This window comes from Hylobates moloch, unplaced genomic scaffold (genome assembly GCF_009828535.3).
Source record: "Hylobates moloch isolate HMO894 unplaced genomic scaffold, HMol_V3 SCAFFOLD_6, whole genome shotgun sequence".
NCBI lineage: Eukaryota > Metazoa > Chordata > Mammalia > Primates > Hylobatidae > Hylobates > Hylobates moloch.
In genome coordinates this window covers 120,588,841-120,609,468 of record NW_026652281.1, presented here as the reverse complement: position 1 = coordinate 120,609,468, position 20,628 = coordinate 120,588,841, and the positions used below count along the sequence as shown (strand labels likewise).

At 39.3% G+C, this 20,628-nt stretch overlaps 1 protein-coding gene across 1 annotated transcript in view; it reads left to right on the top strand.

The window, feature by feature from the left end:
• NR3C1 (nuclear receptor subfamily 3 group C member 1) overlaps window positions 1-20,628 on the top strand; it is a 468,091-nt gene that overhangs the window by 163,056 nt on the left and 284,407 nt on the right. The window lies entirely within an intron of this gene.

Below are 20,628 nucleotides of genomic sequence, written 5' to 3'. Positions count from 1 at the left end.
TGCATATGAGGATTTACGCCAGAGATGGCAAACAAGTAAATCAGGGAGATAGTTTGCCAGTCCCACACAGTATATCTAACATTTAAGATTGGTAGGTTTTATTTTACAAATACAGATTTCTTCCTTTTCTTAAGAAGTTGATGATCTAGAAAAACTGGATCGTATTCCAGATGACTTTAATGAACTGGATCCACTGCTGCCTGCAGCCCACGCATGTGTTCTTGAGTTTGCCCAGTTCTCAGAACTCCCTGTTTATTTTTCCTGCAAACTTCACTTGTTTATACACCTTGCCTGGCCCCTGTAGATATTTGAAGGGCAACCTCCTGTGGAGGCTCACACACAGGACTAGGGCATATTTCAGCTTGTAGTTAGCAAAGCAGAGGTCCTTGATCAGTAATTGCTACCACTGGAGAAAGTGAGGAGATCCTGGACCTCGTGTGGACAAGGCCACCTCCACCCAGGGAAGATCAGTCTGTGGCTGCGTCAGCAGATGTTTTCTCTGAGCAGTTCCACCATCCACCATGAACTCCTGACCATCCATTGCCAGTTCTCCTTCCTGCCTTCCCTGCTAGCTGCTGATCATTAGTTCCTTTCTCTCTACTGCGCGGTAAGATTCTTATTCCCTTCTCTTACCACCTATTGTTTTCACTGTGGGGTTCCTGTTAAAGGTGTTCAAAAAAGTTATTTTTTCTTACTTAAAAATACCTTGTTTTCAACTTCCCGCAGTAGTTCCCCAAGTTCATGAGAAAGCACGACCATAGCAAGCCATGAAAATAAATATGAGACCTCCCTTTAAGCCTTTCGTTGAAAACTTAGTGTGAGGCAGTTGTGTATAAAAATAGAAGAAAATATCTTTTCTGTATCATACTTCACAATTTTCAAGGCACAATTATATCTGCTAATCTAATTTGATCCCCCAAACAAACCAGTGAGATGGCAGAGTGGAAGTAAGGTGTTTATGTTTCAGAGGAGATTTCACCTCAGAACCAAAGTCCACATTCAAGGATCAATGATCAGTGGACAAGAGAATGCGGATTAGTGCTTAGACTGACCCAGAATGAATCGCCACAAGTACAATTCAGCTCTCGCCTAACCATAGATAGTTTACCACTTTATCAGGGACCTTTGCTCTGGAAGAACTGAAACTGAAGTGCAACTGCTGAGGACCTACTCATTGGACTTCCTTCCTCGCCTCTTACCTCTTTCCTTCCTTCTACAAGTGGCTATTGAGTACCGCTATGTGTCAAGCACTGTGCTAATCCCAGGCCACACAATAATGTCTGGCTGTATAATGCCAAGAGAAGGTAGCTCAAACGCTACAATACTGCCACCTTGTACTCACATGGCTCTTTACGATTTTCAAAGCCATTTTGCAGCACCCCTGTGTGCTGAGTGTACGGCCATTTTATAGATAGAATTTAAGCTCAGAAAAGCAAAGTGGCATACAGCTAGGAAGCATACAGCTAAGATTCAAACCTGGTCTTAACACTTAACAATGATCTTTTCATTGCTGCTACTACTGGCACCTACCAGTACCTGGCACATAGTAGGTGCTCAAGAAATGTATCCTAAACATAAATTACCACCACACTGCCTCTCAAAATGACTAGAAACATCTAACATAGCATTTCTCCTTCAAGGCCAAGAAAACAGGCCTCTCAGGAATCTTTCACACCTATTGCTCAGTAAAAGCCAACAATGCCTGAAATTAATCACTATTATTTTCACCTAAAGCCACATATGAAGCTAGAGAGATATAAAACAAACACCTCCGCTGAGGAAGATAACTGCAGATAAAGCTTCTTTCTTAGATTCGTTGACATTCTTGTTTGCCCAAGAACAATCAGTTAAGGAGGAAATATTTTTCCCTATCTACCTCAAACCAAGTTCCAAACCCAAAGTCCAATATTGGATAGTAAGTAGTAAAGCAAGTTGCTTAACCTTTTCATGCTCCTTTTCCCCAGCTGAGTTTCCAAGCCTACCATGGCAAGGGTCCAAAGAGTCTCCTCTTCAATTTTTCCTCTATTTTGCAGTTTGGTGGGAACAGAGGAGTGCGTGGGGAGCAGTTTGATCAGAAAACTATAGCTTGGTTTGGTTCAAATATCAGTACAGAAACAAGGGGGAGTGACTCAAGAGCAAATTCTGTGGTTTGAACCTTCCCCATTGGAAGCCTGGCTGCCCACACTCTTCACTCTGGAATGGCCCAAGAGGATCTGTTGCCTGCTACTGCTCTAATTCTAGCCCACCCCTCCCTTCATAGGGCCTAGCCAGAGTCAGTTCTCCCTCAGGAAAGGGCAATCTGGATGCTGGCAGGTGACAGAGCTGCCATCTAATCCACCCAATTCACAGCCATCTCATCCTTTCTCTACAACTCGGCCCTCATTGTTCTTACCCTGTTCAACCACATCTCTACTGCCCCCAGAATCAATGGGGACACTGGAGTGATGCTGGAAGTGATAGACAAGAGCATAAATCCTGTAAAACACAGAATATGTGGCCATAGGAGAGTACAGCTTTTAGTGGATATTTAACTCTCTAGCCCACTGTCTTTTCCACTCTTACTCCCACCTGTTTCTCTCTCTCCTCTTTAAATCACCCAGTGTTTCTCAAAGTGTAATCTCTGGACCAGCGGCATCAGCATTGTGATGGTTAATACTGAATGTCCTTTTGATTGGATTGAAGGATGCAAGTATTGATCCTGGGTGTGTCTGTGAAGGTGTTGCCAAAGGAGATTAACATTTGAGTCAGTGGACTGGGGAAGGCAGGCCCACCCTTAATCTGGTAGGCACCATCTAGTCAGGTGCCAGCGAATATAAAGCAGGCAGAAAAATGTGAAAACAAAGAGACTGGCTTAGACTCCCAGCCTACATCTTTCTCCCATGCTGGATGCTTCCTACCCTCAAACATCGGACCCCAAGTTCTTCAGTTTTGGGACTCGGATTGGCTCTCCTTGCTCCTCAGCCTGTAGACAGCCTATTGTGGGACCCTGTGATTTTGTAAGTTAGTACTATATACATATATATATATTTGTGAATATATGTATTCACCTATATGAATTTGTCAAAATTCTCCGGTGAATTTGTCAGGAATGCATATTGTCAGGCCCCACCCCAGACCCACTGAATCACTCAGGGTGGGGCCCAGCCATCTGTGTTTTAGCCAGCCCTCTAGGTGACTCTGATGAACACTCAAGACTGTGAACCACTTGTTTAAACAATTTCTCCCTCCCACTGGGTATTATTCTTCTAGATCTCCTTACTGATGTCTATCTTCTCATACTTATATAAATGGACAAAAATTTTGTAATCACACTAATAGAGTCTGCAAACTATAATCTTCCATATGAGGTGAGAAGAAAGTCAATCTCTGAAAATTCAGCTAAAAGTAGCCAGTAAGGTGTCATGAGTTCAGAGAACATGAACTCTGATATCAGATGGCTCTGGGTTCAAGTTCATCAAATGTTCAAATCCACCACCTGCTGGCTGTGGGATCTTCGGCTAATTATTCACCTTCTGGACATTGCCCATAAAGCATAGATAAAGACTTCCATGTTATAGGGTTGTTACGAAGATTAAGTGAAGTAGCACATGGGAAGTGCTTGTGACATACAGTAGCCGCTCAGGAAACATACTCATCTTCCTCCTCACCCCACCTCCAGTAAAATTACAATAAAAATATACTCACCTGCACATTGATGTTCTTCCTTACCTCTCCCAAGTCTTTATCAAGGAAATAGGAGATCTCCTGAGGCCAATCAAAAGACCAAATTATCTCTCTGCCTGTTGTCCAAGCAAGGTGGCCAGCTTTTATGCTCAGGATTAGAACATGACCAATATAAATGGTAAAACCTAGTCCTTTTATTTTATCTAATCGAATGATGACTGGTTTTGGAAGAAGAGGGAAATGAGCATGAAATCTAGTGAATGGGGATTTTGTGTTTAAGAGTTTTTATTCATCCAAAACTATCCAACAGAAAGAAAGTGTGACAGATACTTTATCACATGAACCAATTTATTTTTGCTTCTAAGAAGGAGCAGGCCTGGTGCAGTGGCTCATGCCTGTAATCTCAGCACTTTGGGATGCCAAGGCGGGCGGATCACGAGGTCAGGAGATCAAGACCATCCTGGTTAACATGGTGAAACCCCATCTGTACTAAAAAATACAAAAAATTAGCCAGGCGTGGTGGCACATGCCTGTAGTCCCAGCTACTGAGGAGACGGAGGCAGGAGAAACACTTGAATTCAGGAGGCGGAGGTCACACCACTGCACTCCAGCCTGGGCGACAGAACAAGACTCTGTCTCAAAAAAAAAAAAAAGAAGAAGAAAGAAGAAAAAGAAAAAGAAGGAGCAAAGGAGTTCAAAGATTTTCCATAGTCTGGACAAAACAAGTCCTTAAAAATAGCCCATTCCCTTTGTGCTGAATCTATACTAATAATTTAACATTTATTGACTGCTTACTACATGCCTGACCCTAAGCTATTAAATGATATATATGCATCTGTGCACTGAACCCTCAGAAGTAATTACTATCACCCCCTCTCCCAATGTAAAGATGAGAAAACAGATTTAGAAGCTAAAGGTAACTTGCCTAAAATCACCATGACCTAGACTCTGAGGTCCTAGTGCAGAGTCTGCGCTCTGAACCACTAAACCTCCAATTACTAATTCAGTTTTTCAGGTAGCTCTATACAAGAGAGTGGCTCTCCTGAGTAGTAGAAACCAATATTCTACCCATTGGAAGGTTTTGTGACCCCACTACCAATCAGTCAGTCAGCATTCTGATTTATAAATCTGTCTCCTGTTAATTTCTTTATAAGTTAGTTCCTGGTAGCCTGATAAACTCAGGGACAGCTGATTGAATGAAGCTTTATAAGCTGCAAAGGTGAGGCTTAGGTCCTGTCCTGAGCTTACCCAACCAAGGAATTGCCTACCCAAGCAGGCCCGCTGGAGGCAGCTAGCCAGCCAGCCAGCCAGCCAGTTGTCTTCTTTCATACCACTGTAAATGATTCAATCACAGCTCACATAATACAGACAATTCAGAGAAAAATGTAGGATGATTATGTTGGAAGAAGCAGGATTCTAGGAGCTTTAAGGATATAGTAGAGGTGAATTCAGCCAGAAATTCTAAGTTAATAATGGCAAGTAGGTTTCATTTTATGTGACAAATCTAATCAATTGGTGGTAGTGAATGCCTAGGGCTCTACATTGAGAAGGATTCTGAGGCCACCTCTGGGCTATACAGTACAGAATGCCACGATTAATTGGCAGTGTCTGCCATGATCACAGGCAGGCATGGGAGCCCATATGTCATATATTTACCATATATATGGTGGAGAATGTCATAATTAGCAGTGTCTGCCATGATCACATGAGGATCATGTCATCTATTTACTGTCTCTTAAGTGTTAGAATCTCAGTTGATATTGATCATTATATTGAATGTAGTATCCAATTACATTTGAGTAGAAAAGAACATGTTTTCAAAAATATTTACCAATCATAAATTGTATGAAATCACTGCACTATGGGCTGATTCCTGCTGATGCACAGGCAAACTTGTAATTACTTTCTTAGTACTTCTATCCTTTGAAATTAGTGTCCACCTCAGTATGGTAAAAAGAAAAAGAAAAAAATTATTTCAGTGTAAGAACTTTGGGAGTTCATCTCAAACCTAAATTTTTTTGTGAACAGAAGAAGGTGTTGCTTTTGAGACATGGATCTGTGTATCCAACATCACAAAATCATAAGTTAAACTTTTTTTTTTTTTTTGAGACGAAGTTTTGCTGTGTCACCCAGGCTGAAGTACAGTGCACGATCTCGGCTCACTGAAACCTCTGTCTCTGAGCTCAAGCAATTCTTTTGCCTCAGCCTCCCAGGTAGCTGAGATTACAGGCATGCGCCACCACACCTGGCTAATTTTTGTATTTTTAATAGAGATAGGGTTTCACTATGTTGGTCAGGCTGGTCTGAAACTCCTGACCTCAAGTGATCTACCTGCCTCAGCCTCCCAAAGTGCTGGGATTACAGGCATGAGCCATTTTGCCTGGCCCACAAGTTAAATATTTTAAGGGGGTAAAAAGCACATTTTTTTTTAAATTAAAATCCCAAGAAGACCCCTACATATATGGTCACCAAATTTCTGACAATAGTGTTATTACTCTGCAATAGGGAAAGTAGGCCTTTATAACAAACAGTGTTGAGTCTATTGAATTCCCATATGAGAAAAAAAGAAGGAAAAAAGAGTACTGTACCCACCTCACACAATTTATAAAAATCAACTTCAGATATGAAAAGAAAAACAATAATCTTTCAAAAGATAACATAGGAAAATACTTTCATCACATCAGGATAAGCAATATTTTCTTAAATAAGACATTAAAAGTACCAACCACAAGAAAAAGATTGATGAATTCAACTATATTAAAATTTAAAACTTCTGCTCATCAAAAAATATTATCAAGAGAATGAAAAGACAACCTGCTCTGTGGGAAAAGATATTTGCATACAAATATCTGTATATTCTGTGTTTCCAGAACATATTTACATTTTAAATTCACCTAAATCAGTCAGATAATCCAACAGAAAAAATGGGCAAAAATATTTGAGCAGCTACTTCACAAAAGAGGATATGAAACTGGCCAATATAAGAGCTCAACATCTTACTCATCAGAGAAATGCAAATGAAAACTACAATGAGATAATGCAATACACCCACTACACCAGAACAGCTAAATTTTTTAAAAGGAACTTGTAATCACCAGTGTTGATGAGAATGTATAGTGACTGGAACTCTCATATACTGCTGTGATGTAAGTTGGTACAATGTTGAAACTGTTTGGCATTACCTACTAAAACTAATGCATACGGACATTATGATGTAGCCACTTTCACTCTTAAATATATAAATAACAGGAAGGTAAATATATGCACCAAAAAATATATGCAAGAATGTTCATAGCAGCATTATTTGTAATAGCAAAAGTCTGGGAACAGCACAATATTCATCAACAATAAAACAAATATATTATGGAATATTTATACAATGCAATATTATATACAGCAACAAAAAGAAATGTCTGCTCCACACAGCAACATGGATGAATCTCACAAGCATATGGTTGAGTAAGTATAATAAAAGAAGCCAGACACCAAAGAGTGTATACTATATCATCTGCATCATTCCATTTATAGAAACTCAAGACCAAAATTTATTGTAATAGAAGTCAAAAGAGCAGTTTTCTTTGGGTGAGATAGGAATTCATCTGGGTTGCCGAAAATGTTCTATCTCCTTATTTGGATGGTGGTTAAGACACTGATTTCATTTAAAGAATTGATCTGCTGTGACAGAGGTCAGAAAAGTGGGAATAGTGCATGTGAATGGAGCATAAGTGGGCTTCCGTGAGCTGCTCATGCTGCGCATCTTGATGTGGGTGTGGTTACATGGCACTCACTCTATACACATTCTTCAAGCTACTCGCTTATGGCTTCCGCTGATTTCAGTGTGAACTTTTTATTTCAAAAACGCTTTTACTTTTTTTTTTTTTAAGTACTATGTACTGCATTTGAGGGAGAAATGGCACTGAATATCCTAAATAATATGGACTGATCATCTTAACGGGTGATAACAAGAATAGAAAACATTTATTGAGTATGTAATATGCATCAAGCACTGTGCTAAGCACTTCACATGGAAGCTGTCATTTAATGCTCCGGTTTCCCACGAAGATTGGTCCTCCTATGATCCACATTTTACAGATGAAGAATCTGAGGCTTAGCAGCTCAAGGGACTTGCCTGAGCTCAAACAGCTAGTAAGTAGCAGAGCTGGGACTCCAGCCCTGGTAGTCTGTCAAATAGAAAAGTGGACTTCAAATAATGTTTCTTATAAAAGGAAAAAGATGGGCCTGTGCGTCCCTGCTGTCTGGCCATATGTGTGCTTAGAAAGCTGCCCACTGTCTCCCTGCCCAGTGGGCTCACCCTCAGCTGCTCAGGCCCAACAGAAAGATACTATGAATTGGCTTTTCCTTCACATGTCGTCAGCCTCCAGGACTGAGGAGAGGCAGGTTTGTTTGCTTTGGATCTCAGGGAAATACTGTGGCCAGCACTCACTGGATTTCCTATGACTGGAAAAGAGTGATGTAATGATATTCGACGAGGGTGGAAAACAGGCCTCACCATGAGCCGTGTGTGAAACCACCCTGTGTCATGCCAGGCCTCAGACAGGCCCTCAGCCCGTTCTACCGTGCATCTACAGGACACACACCCCTTCACACCTCCTCTTCAAGCCCCCTTGAGACTCCTCTCTTCTAGGAACTCCACGATGGAAAATACTAACATTTGGTTCATTCCAGAGTGCTGCCTTTCACCAAGAGCTTAGATACATTATCAACTAGATACATTTCCCTGGTCTGAGTTGGGAGGTAAGATAGGGCACTTTGCCTGGAGAAGTTCTGAAGAGATTTTTCAGAAACCTCATGATGAGTGACTGATTTCTGTTATTTCTTCAAGTCTATAAATAAACCCAAGTAAACAGCAGGTAATGAGGTTCTGGGACTCAGAGAAGAGTTCTAGCATGTGCTGATCAGGAGCTTCTTCCTAAGCACGTGGAGAAGTAGGAGCCAGACTCAGGAATGGAGCCTTCCACTCCCCGCAGAAAGGTATGCATGGTGGTTGAGCAGTAGGAAGAGACCTGACAACAAAGGAAACCAGGAGCGCCACTGTCAGTTACAGACCCACTGAACAATTCAGTTCCCTTCTTCCCCCTGCAATCCAGAGTAGTTCTGTGGGTTTCTATTCTTCCCACCAAGAAGGCCTCAAGTGCCTAATGCAAGTCTTACAAATATTCCTAGAAAAATCACTAAGACCCACAGATTCTCCTCAGCCAGAAATTTTCCACTGGGCTCCTCTGCATTTACACTACATTGATCCATTCTCATCATTTATCCACTCGTCCATGTTTTATCAATTCATTTATGGGTTCACACTCTCATTCATTGAACAAATGTTTCTTGTGTACCGACTATTTATTCGGGGAAATCAGCTGTGAAGTAGAGACATTCTTCCTCCCTTTCCTAAGTCACATAGTTAAGTGTTCCTTATTCAACTTTTACATATAATTATACATCTAGATAGCATTTATTGAGCACCTAGTGGACACTGTTCTAACCATTTTAAATGTATTACCCATCCTCACAATACTCCAGGAATATTTCTATTTTATAGATAAAGAAACTGAGGCAGAGAAGCTAAAAGTAATTTCCCTTAGGCTCCATAGCTAATAAGTGACACAGCTGGGATTTAAGCCAGGCAGTCTTATTCCACAGTCCATGCTCTTAAACCAGTTAATATGTCTATATAGAGAAATAGGGGGAAAATCCTGGAAGGCTATAATCAAATGTCAACCAAAGTTATGTTGTTATTTGGAGGTAGGGAGAGGGTAGAATGGCTAGTGATCTTTATTCTTTATTCTTGCTATATATCCTATTTTATGATCAGAAAAAGTTGATGAAGCTATAAAAGCAGTTAAAGAGCAGGTTTGTAGGAGTGAGGCAATTGAAGGGTAAATGATGGGGGATGAGCTTGCATTCAGTTCAAGGTCTCACAGATAAGGACATCATCCCCTGGAGAAGTACCACCTGAAAAGGAGATGCATCTTGGCTCCAAGATTTGTTCAGTTCCTCTTCCCAGCCTGTAATCCTTTTTAGTGACATTGCCTGGTATTTACTAATAGGAAGATTCTAAAACAGGTAGGATTTTTAGTGACCATGCCGGCCGCCTGAGAACAATGTGTGCTCAGGGAACAAACATGTTGCATAATCACCAGCCCAGAGAAGGTTAACTGCATAAAAATACCTGCTTCAGAGCAAGGCTTGGTGTCAGCTCAGTCACTATGACAGGTTACCAGTGACCCAGGCCGCAGATGCCTTCTTGCCCCAACCATCACCCTGCTGTGAAGTAAACAATTATGTTATTTTCATTTCAGTGACATTCTCATTCCCATGTCAGTAAGTTTGTTTATTTACAGCAATAATGATGAGCGCTGATTCATTTGCTCAAAGGGAAAAACGTCTAATTAAACATTTATTTTGTTGCAAGTATATGCCCTTTGTTTCACTTAATCAGCAAAGCAAATGTATGATATAAAATATGACCATCCCCATTTCATATAGGAGAAAACTAAAGCTTGGAGAGGTCACATAACTCATCAAATAACAGTTTTCTAAGAGATGGTATGATAATCAAACTAACCTTTTTAAAAATTATCTATTTGAGTATAAATAGAAAAAAAATGGCATAAAACAAAATGCAACTCATGCATTGCAGATGTTGAAAATGAAGGTGTTAAGGAGGACACCCATTCTTTTGAGAGTTCATTTGCTTTTCATAAAGTAGGCCTAATACCTTCTTTGTTTACTTAATGATATTTTAAAACCAAGATACTACCTTCAATGGCTGAACATGATTAGGTTATGTTTGGAGGTCGCATATTATTCTAAGTGCAATAGGAAGCCGTAGAAAGGATTTCAGCAGAGACTGACCTGGTCTGATTTGTGTTTGAAGTTCATACTGGGTGCTGAGGGAATAATGGATTGAATGTCTGTCTTCCCAATTAGACAGTAGGCATTGCTCTTATTTGCTACTTATTTGCTTATACCTGTCTGTGCCCATTCAAAGCTCCATGGGAGTGGGGACCTTGTCTATTTTTTTCACTATTGGGTCAATAGTCACTGAAACAGTGTTTGGCCCAGAGTAGGCCCTCAGTAAATATTTGTTGAATGAATAAGTGAATGAATTAATAAAACAACAAATGAATGAAGTAATCACACACATGTAAAGGGTGGTGCTTTGAAAAAAGCATAGAGTGCCATGAAAACATATAGGAGGGGACTTTGGGGACTGGGAGGACTGATAAATGTTGTAGCTTGGTGGTAGGGGTAAAGAGAGGTAGATTCAAGATCTGTTTATGACATAAAATTAATAGGACTTGCTGATGTACTAGTTATGAAGGCTGGGGGCCTGCATTAGATATAAAGGTAAGTTTCATTCCTTCAGCCCTCCAAACTGAACATCTGATTCAATTCAGTTCCATTTGAGATGAGTGTTTTCCAAGTTGTTTATTAGTTATCTGTAAAGGAAAGCTGCAGAATAGCAAGCATGATTTTCCAAATAGTGAGATTCTCTCACTGAAAATAGGAAGATAAAAGGAGTTATTTTTATAGTATCTATGGGAATCAGTTGGTAGCAATCTCTCTGTGATGCTTTCTTCAACACTCCCTCCCTTCAGCTCCTGATATTTCTATAAGGTTTCCATGGCTAGGTTTCCATGACACCACAACAGTCAGTTTGGTCCATTCAGTCAAAAACCTAATTGGTAGGAAAAAAAAAAAAAAAAAAAAAGCCTTTTCCTGCACCTGAATGAATGCAGGCTTTCTCCACCCACCAACACACCTACACATACCCACTGACTCCACCCCATCCCACACACACACACATTCACCATTGCTTCTAACACAGAGCTAGGCACACAGATATTTACAGCTATCTGTGACTTCCCTACTTGGGTTAAGATAACTTTCATATGGTGGAGAGTTTTGTGGACCATCTGATTAGTATTTTTAAAGATCTACTTTGAAGTTAAGTGTTCTTCCAGTCTGGACTCTGAAAGTGACTCTCTTGAGATTACTTGCTAAAGGCAGACACTGTTGTTTTATAACTTACAAAAAAAATTCCTTCTATCATCCTCAAAGACCGACTGATATTTCATCATCCTCATTTCAAAAGCTATAGAAGAAGAGATTATTTTCATACATGCCTATGAAACATATGTTTTCCTTTTCCCTTGAACCCACTTGTTCAGGATTTATTGGCTAGCCAGCCCTCCTGAGCTTGGCCTGCGATGGGTTTTATTGGAGATTTCCATTTCTTTGACATGAATGTTTTGGCTAAACTCACAGAGGGCTCATTCACAAGTTGTGGAAAGTCTTCACTCTCTACATGCAAGGCATGCCCTCTGTGGCACAGTGGGCTATTGAATCCCTGCCATGGTGACTGGTAGATGCATGTCTCTGTTAACATTTTCAAGTCATAAAGCTATGATGCCTAAATAAACAGCATGTGGACTCCATCATCTCAGGCTTCCTATGCAGAGCACGCTGGCTTTGCTTGGGTGGGTGCATCTGTAGATGGTAGGCAATTCTTATGAAAACGATCGAGAGGGTGTGGTATCTTCTCAGGCCAAATGCTTCTGCAAAGTGGTAGGCACATAAGACACACCGTAATCATCAAAATTCTTTGGGAGTCAAATAATACGGTAAGCAGTCTCTCTTACACCAAAGGTACTGTTCTGGGGGTCCCAGAAATGTCCACATTAATTACCATTGTTATAACTCAATGTGCAAAGTATCCAGCTTCTATCGGTTGTTCCCATTTGTCTCCAGTGTGTGAGTTTCTAGTAGCTCTATAAACACAATGAAAGCCTAAACCAGGCACTATCAAGTAGTACAGCCTTATGGACCCAGCTGGGAATTTTGTACTTTCCTGATGTCTGCAAGGCGGTCATATACGTTTAATTGTCTCAGTTTCATAAAGGGCTCAATGAAGGGATAAAATAGACAATCATGAAAATAAATGTGTTTCATTTTATTAAATCTCTTTGGGAGTTTTTCTGGCATGGTTGTATACAGGACCCTGAATAAGAATATGGGACAGTTTTATTATACTAGTATTTAAAATATAACACAGTTCCCCAATGTCTTTTGGACATGTGTTTCCTTTTTGTTCATTTTGTGTATAATGTATGTTAGGGACGGGAGAAGGGAGTATATTTGATCATGTTTCTTCAAAGGCGTATTTCTTGCTCTGGCTTCCAATGTCCTGCATGTTTTGGGTCCTGTTTTTTCTAGTTTCATTCTTAATGACTTGACCCTGTCTCTCTGCAGTTCAGCTACCTGTCATTTTTTTTCAATCCTTGACACATTCATCTTCCCTCCCACCCCAGAGCCTTCATACATATAGTTCTGAGTGTTGGACAACTCACACCACACGCACACACACACACACACACTCACAAACCCCACACACTCATCAAGCACAAACCCTCTCCTACCCAGCACTACTAGTCATCCTTCAGATCTCAACGCAAGCACCACATGTGCAGGGAAGCCTACCCTGACCCTCCCATGTTAGATCAGGTATCTTGTCTTACATATTCTCATAGAACTTATTCTTTTCCTTTAGAGCACTTGACTCAATTGGTAATTATTAATATATAATCATTTGGGTAGTTTTTAATTAATGGCATTATTTACCCCAGATGTTTTACACCCTATAAGAAGAGAGACCGGATCTATTTTTGCTCACCATCATCTCCTCAGCCTGGCACATAGAATCTGGCACATAACTGGCTTGCAATTAAAATTGAGTGAGAAAATGGGTGGGTGCATGCATGCATGAATTAATGAATAAACATGAGTGTATGCATGTCTGTGTGTGTCTTTCAGGGAATGAGAATGTTACTAATGTAACTTGCAGAGGGTATTTTTCAGTTCTCTTTAATTCAGGCTATTCTATTAAACAGGAAGTAGAAATGACAGTATTCTTCATATGAATCAACTTCTTTGCTAATTCTGCTTAAGAAATCAGCATTCATTCAGTCATATAAACACCATGAATGATTCATGTGCCTTTGGTTACCATTCAAGGAAAAATCTATTTATATGACTTACAAATATCATATAAATACTGTGTCTTGTTAACTATGCGTCTGTGTTCCTTTCAACTTAATCACAGAAATAGCAATTACTCCTCTCTAACACCATTAACAATCTCCTAATGTGCCAGAGATAAATTACTCAATAAATAAATGTTTAAATACATTAGCAGTGACCTATTGGGTATTATGTTACACACCCTGGACGTTCAGCAGCAGTCGCCTTCTTCATTTTCCCCTTCCTGCTCCACCTCCCCACCGTGGAGTAGCCTGTGGAATTTGGGACCACTCCAAATAGATAGGATGAAGAGTGCAAATACGTATGCTGAAGCTTAAAGAGAAATGCTGTGGGAAGGCCTCGTCACCCACTACTGACTGGTACAATACAGCTGAGAATGCATTTTTGATCATGTACCAGATAATTAAAATAGTTGCAGAATGGAGAAAGGTTGATAAAAGGCACATGGGGAATCAGAGAGCTTAAAATAGTCAAGATTGCATACCAAGGCCAGATTTGAGTTCTAGCTCTCAGTGGTTCCTGCCCATTCAATGCTGGGAGAAATGGTCAAAACATAATTCTGCTAGTATAGTTATATTTATAATACAGAAACCAAGGCCTTTTAGAATTACCTTATACTTTGGATTCCAAGTATGTGTTCTAGTCTTGGCTACAGGGTCCAACAATCCATGGAATCATGGAAAATATATCTTGTAGTTCACGAACAGTACGGTCTTACAGGACATATTGTCTAAGCACTGCAGTGTTGAGTTCTAGGACAATAGGCATCAAATGTTCATAATATAGTCCTGCATCATAGCTTCCTTTTTAAAAAAAACCTGTCAAGCTGAGAATAACTAATTTTTTAGAGCCTGGATTTGCCATCATATAAAATATTCTCCTAAATTTGCTATTTGCGGTATTTTTCTAAATAAAAGTAATACTTCCTTTTTGAAGTACGTATTTATATCTGCATATAGATATATAGGCATCTATATAAATATGTAAATAATGACAGCAACATTAAATAGTGTAGATATTTATAAATTAAAAAAATTAAGGCTGGGCGTGGTGGCTCACACCTGTAATCCCAGCACTTTGGGCCAGATCACGAGGTCAGGAGTTCGAGACCAGCCTGACCAACATGGTGACACCCCGTCTCCACTAAAAATACAAAAAATTAGCCAGGCGTGGTGGTGTGTGCCTGTAGTCCCAGCTACTCAGGAGATTGAGGCAGGAGAATCGCTTGAACCCGGGAGGTGGGGGTTCCAGTGAGCCAAGATGACGCCACTGCGCTCCAGCCTGGGTGACAGAGAGAGACTCAGTCTCAAAAAAAAAAAGAAAAAAATTAAAGTCCCTCATTTTCCTCCTTTTCCTGCTGCATGTTATTTTCCATTCCACAGAGATATCTAGTGTTAACAGTTTGGTATACTTTTATTTTTACATAAATAGGATCCTACCATATTTTCCATTCTGCAACCTATTATATTTTTCTTTAAGATATATTTTAAATGTACCATAGAAGGAGGCTTGGTAAAAGATACGTAGGATTATCATGTTTTTTTTAACATCTAGTGAGTATACAAATATTTTAAAATAAAAGGTGTTTTAAAAGCAATAAACTTTTCACTTAAAAAAATCATTGTTTATTGTACAATGAAATACTGAACATTACACTACTTCATTCTGTTGAATGGGTTACTAACACTCCATTGTTAAGTTATATGATAATTATTTTAGCAAGTCTCCTTTTGATGGACACTTAGATTGTTTTTCAGCTTTTCGATATTGCTATCACAATGCAATGGACAACCTTGCACTTTGCCTCCAGTTGTGATGCAATTTGACAGGCCAATCTCCTAACCTGTTGCATTAATTTTTATGTTTGAGGCACATATATAGACTTTACAATCTCAAGTAGTTGTGCAAGAAAGTTTTAGTACTAGAATAATTGCATTTGTGTAAGAAACATTTAGTCAGAGTAGACATAAGCAAATGACTGAAAGGTTTGTGTCTACTCCTCCAAAGTTGCTCAGCTTTTCAGGCAAGCCCTCTCCTGTGGGATGCATTGTTCACCAGATCCTTCCCATGTGCTCAGAAAAGAGTCTGTAGGAGGCCTCTATGACTGAGCGACCTTCAGCCTTGACACAATCAAGCAAACAAAACCATCCGCAATTTCAAGAAAGAGGAGAGAAGGAGCTTCCCCAAGTTGGTTGAAAACATAAGGAAAGAAGTCTGAATTTGGCACCTCTCCCTGTGTGACAACCAATGACAGGTTTCATCAGAATTCAATGTTTCATCCCTGGGATGAGGCCAGACTTGTTTTGAATGTTAATATTTCTCATCATAGCACTTATCCATTTTGATATTTATTAATGTAACAAATTTAGGAGCCCTTACTTTGCGCAGAGCATTATGATATAAGTATTGGGATATAAAGATAAACAAGGCACTCTCTGCACCCCACAAAAAACACCGAGACTGTCTAGATTAGTAGTCTTGGGTTCTTTTACAGCCATGGACCCCTTTGAGAATCTGATGAAACCTGAGGAACTAGAAAAATACGCATCTGCATATATACCCAAAACTTTACAAATGATCTCAGCTAGAATCCTAACCTTGGAAGCCAACTATTAATCCATGGACTCCTTGGTCTATTGGAAGTGCAAGATGGGAAACTGGAAAATTTAGAGATCATCCAGATGAAACACCAGCTGTAAGAATGCAGCCATACCCTACAGCACTTCTCATTTTGTAAAGTACTTTCTCATATCAACATCCTCCTGTGGTAAACCTACTCCATTTTTGTCAGATGAGGCAATATTCTCAGAGAGATGGTATGAATAGCCGAAGGCCACTCAGCTAGAAGTTGGCAGGACTCTGACCAGAATTCAAGTCTATGACATGTGCTCTGCTTTGCCAAATGGAATAGGTGACTAATATGAAATGCCATGAACAAGGTTAAAAAAAATCTTAGTGTCCATGATATGGAGATAAAAAGTTCTGACCAGTCATAGCTTTCCATATGGGCATATTTAAGTTTTAGAAGTCTCTCACCTCCCATACATATGTGTCTACACACTTAGCTCCCCAGTTAAATTATGTGTTCCTTGAAGACAGGGACTATAGCTAGTTTATTCCCATTTCCTCTGTGCCTATCAAAATGCCTGGCACATAGTCAGCCCTCATTGTTTATTGAGTGAATGAAAGGTCATTATACAAAAAAAGAGATTAGAGAGATTCGTTTACGCTAAATGTGTTTCTCAGTTCATATTCCACCTTCGAAAACTATCTTTAGGACATGAGAAGTGTCATCAGTTCATTGACATATTACTCATTGTTTCACCTGCATTTTTTGTTCTCCCTCTCCCTGGCTTTTATTAACTATTTGTGATATTTCATAAATAAAACCAACCTGGGTTGAGTCTAGTTTAAACACTTAATAAGCTGTCTTTCTCTTCACATAATAAAAATAGTTTCCATGTTATATGCCAAAATAGAAGAAACCTTAAACAAAAATTTATTGAAATTAGTTGCAACATTTAGGGTTTTTTGGGTTTTTTTGTTTGGTTTAGTTGAAAGTTTATTGAAAAAAAAAAGTAGGAGAAAAAAACAAACTGTGTCTTACCACCCAACCTAAGCCAAGTGACAACTTTAGAAAGTAATGTGATTGCTGAAGCAGTAAATGAATGGTTTAACGCCTCTTGGGTCTTGGAAACTGTACGCACCGTTGCCAGGAAGGAGTGAGGGAATAAGTCTGTATTTCATTTGACTGCACTAAACTCCTTGAGGGCAGGATCTATTTCTGATCCATCTTTGTATTTAAGAAAAGTGTCTGGACATAGTGGGTGCTCAGTAAATTGTTATTAAATTAAATTGGATTTTTACAAAATTTACACATATCTGTAACATATGTTTATACGTGTATACATAGTATATAAATATCCTTTGTAGGCAGACATCTTTAAAAGACAAGCTATGCCCATAGTCTTACCATACACAAGATGTAAAAAGCCCATAGTGCTCATTTGTGTGTGACCACAGCTAGAGTCCGTTGTGTTACAGAATTCCATCTAGTAAGTGCCTATTGTGATTAAAGTCTCCCCGTATAGTATGAATTTTGTATAATACTGTCTCAAACAGTTTCCTAAATAAATAGATAACACAGTCCACTGCTGTATATAGCTTATATATACTTTTAACCTCAAACCAGTAGTAGAAACAGCACGCCCAGCCTCAGCCAGTAAGTTCCCTAAACCACACAGCCTTCTCAGCCAAGAAGTGCCCCCACTGAGTCCCACTGAGCTGCATGTGCTTCTACATTGTAGGTTGTTACCTCACATGAATGGCTTCCTCCTGCCATTCATTTAAGCCTTTGTGGACAATTCTGACCCACAATGGCTGACAAAGACGGCAGATGGTAGAGCTGGACTTACCACAAAGAAGCAACAGGATGAAACTAAAATACCAGTTTTAGTTAAAACACAATACTAAAATACCATATTTATGAAGGCTCAGTGTGTTTTCAAGGAAATGGTTGAGAAATTGAGGACTAAGGTCAGCAGGTAATTGGGGATTTAGGAAATTTATGCAATAATATCAAGACAATAGAAAACATCATGAGAACCTGGGAGGATGACCTACAGTTGGCCATGAACAGGCAGCTATGGCCCAAGCTAAATCAGGACTCAGAGGAATTAAAGGAAGTGAGAGAACAATTGTTAAAGCACAGACCCAAAAACGTATTTGAACGACTCTTTATTGAGCCAGTTCAGTTAAAACTTAGAAGCACCTAGTCATTTCAGGAACAACCAAGTCACCCAGGAGAAGGTCCCCTTCTATTTTCTTATCTAAATTACCTGAACACTTGGGACCATTGTAACACTTAACACATAATAATTACACCTTCTCTAAAATCACCTCCCTTCATCTGGGAAGTGAATCCTGAGGGCTTTGAGGAAGGGGACCAGGCCAACTCCACATCTTCCCTCCTTGTGCTCTCTGGACCCACTGGGCTTGACTAAAATGTGGTCACTGTCCACCAGCACCTAATTTAGCACACTGGCACTTAATAAATATTTAGCACCATCAACGGTACTTGCAGGAAACATCTTGGAAATGAATTGCCTCGTTTTTAAGCAGCTGCTTGGGAATTGCGCATTTTGCGAAAAAACTGAATTGACTTGTTAATAAAAATAAATGATTCCATGTGTTACAGGATATTCTTTTAGCATTAGTTTCAAAGCCACATGCCCCAGAAAACAGCTCCCTTAATAAAAGTGAATAACTCATTTTTGTATTAAAATGATAATGATGCATTCAACAAATATTTGAGTACTTATTATATGTTCAGTATTGCTGTAAGCAATAGGAATGCAGCAGTGAACAAGGCAGACAAGCTTTAATGGTGTGATTAAATACATAAATAAACAGATACATAGTATGTTACGTGCTATGAAGAAAAAGAGAAGAGAGAGTGATGAGGGATGCAACTTTACAAAGGGTAAAAGATATGTCTGAAAAGGTGACACTCAAGTAAGAGACCAAAATGGAATGGCAGTGTAAGGCGTATGAATATTTGGAGACAGTTCCAGGTAGACAGGAGAGAAGCACAAAGTGCCAGAGGCATCAGCAGGCATGTGAGGCCATAGTCAAGAAACAGCAAGGAAGCCAGTATATTTAAATCAGTGAGAAGGAAAGGAAGAGAAGATGAGGTTGGAGAGGTAGTAGAAGTCAGATTTTGCCAGACTTTGCAGGCCATGAGTAGGACTTTGGATATCATGCTAAGTGTGATAGAAAGTTACTGGAGGCTTTTGAGTAAGGCATGATCTGATGAAACTTTGGGTTAAACAATCCCAAACAACATTAAAACCATCTGAGTAAAGACTTCTGTTTTGAGTCAAAAGTAGACTAGATATTTAGAGAACCCTTTTCTGATATAGCATGCCTAAAAGTGTTGCACATACATGCAACTGCGTGCACACACACAAATACACACACACACATATGTATGTTGAGCTGGCACAAATGTAGGGAATTCTCTGGAGGCCAAAAATATAATTCCAGAGAGGTTAGTAAGCACTAGAGTAGCATTTGCAATAGCATAATTTGCCAATTTCTGGTGACTTTGAATCTAAATTTTAAAAGCCCTTTCTTCTGAGAGATAGGAGGTAAATCCTGAAATCTAAGCAGAGTAAGACACCAGATCAGAGACTATTCATGAAGTCATAGAACTCAGAGATCACACCTCACTGTTCAAAAAAAAAAAAAACCATCCTACAGAGGGAGCTTATGGAAACAAATGCCTGCTTGGATTAAGGGTTTAGGTGGTGTATTAAAAAAGGAGAGAGAGAGTCTTTCTGAGAATTCCTAAGGTATATAGTACTGCAAACACAGTTTGGGGGTGATAATTTATAAAATCTTTGTGGCAAGAAAAAGAAGGAAGAAGAGGAGGGGTAAAGGAGGGTAAGGAAATTCAAAATAATATGGGGTCAGGAGTTCCCCCAAATCTGCTTCTGCCAACACAAATCCTCTTGGAAAAAAAATCTATTTCAAACACAAGCCTCAAAAACATCTCATAGATGTCTTTGCAAAAAAAAAAAAATTAATTCACCATCAAAAATAAACATTTGAAGTAAACCACCATGAGCGAGAGATGGTCAAAATTACAAACTATAGAATCAGACCAATAAGTCTACTTACATTCAAAATATCAGTTACAAAACATAAAAAGCCTTGAAGAAATATTGAAAGAAAGAGGGCACTAAAATTATAACAAAGAAATTAGAAACTATCAAACTTTATTAGGCAGATATTAAAAAAACACATTCTAGAAATGAGAACATAAAATTCAAAATTAGAAATTAAAGAAGAGATTAAAAAGCAGATTATACACAACCAAAGAGACAATCGGTAAAGTGGAAG